We start from the raw sequence: 642 nt of genomic DNA, 5'->3' as shown, positions 1-642 counted from the left end.
AAACTAACTGGTCTTGGTTCTGCGTGCCTGTAGGCCTAGCTACTCAGGAGGCTGAGGCAGGAGGATTGCTTGAGCCGAGGAGTTTGAAGTTACAATGAGCTATGATCCCACCATTGCACTTCTGCCTGGGCAACAGAGTGAGACCCTGTCTCTTAATGAAAAGAAAAAAAAAAGCTCCTAATCATAATCTGTGTCTGAGACATTAGCCTGTTCCTCTTGTCACAGGTTGTTGACCATGAGCATCTCAAAAAGGGAGAAGCCTCTCCCTCTGATTCTTAATCAAGGCTGGGCTGGCTGGGGTTTGTCTGAGGCAGGAAGTCTTGGACAGCCTGGGTGTCCAGGGTGAGGGTCTGTGTACTTGGATCCAAGAGGGACTGAATGGCCTGGTCTCTGGCCATGTGGATTTGGGCTGCAGCCTGGGCTGTGGAGGAACAGAAAATACTCACAGAGCACATTCAGGGTGACTGGGTCACTGCGGCTGGCACTCACTGGGTTCCAGTTTCCACACTCGTAAGGTCCTGTGTCTTTCCTTGTGATACTGAGTAAAATGAGGGTCCTGTTGTCCGGGGACATCACTACCCTGTCACTGTCTTGGAGCCTCTGACCGTTTATCCACCACAGGTAGGTTGTGTCCTGAGTCTC

General features: G+C 51.2%; 1 protein-coding gene across 1 annotated transcript in view; it reads right to left on the bottom strand.

Moving 5' to 3' along the window:
* The window catches only part of LOC105817504 (carcinoembryonic antigen-related cell adhesion molecule 6-like), an 11,894-nt gene that overhangs the window by 1,430 nt on the left and 9,822 nt on the right, over positions 1-642 (bottom strand). The window lies entirely within an intron of this gene.

Source organism: Propithecus coquereli, unplaced genomic scaffold (genome assembly GCF_000956105.1).
Source record: "Propithecus coquereli isolate 6110/MARCELLA unplaced genomic scaffold, Pcoq_1.0 Scaffold42, whole genome shotgun sequence".
In the NCBI taxonomy this organism is placed as follows: Eukaryota; Metazoa; Chordata; class Mammalia; order Primates; family Indriidae; genus Propithecus; species Propithecus coquereli.
The sequence above is the reverse complement of the archived record's forward strand: the minus strand, read 5'-3'. Positions and strand labels throughout refer to the sequence as shown.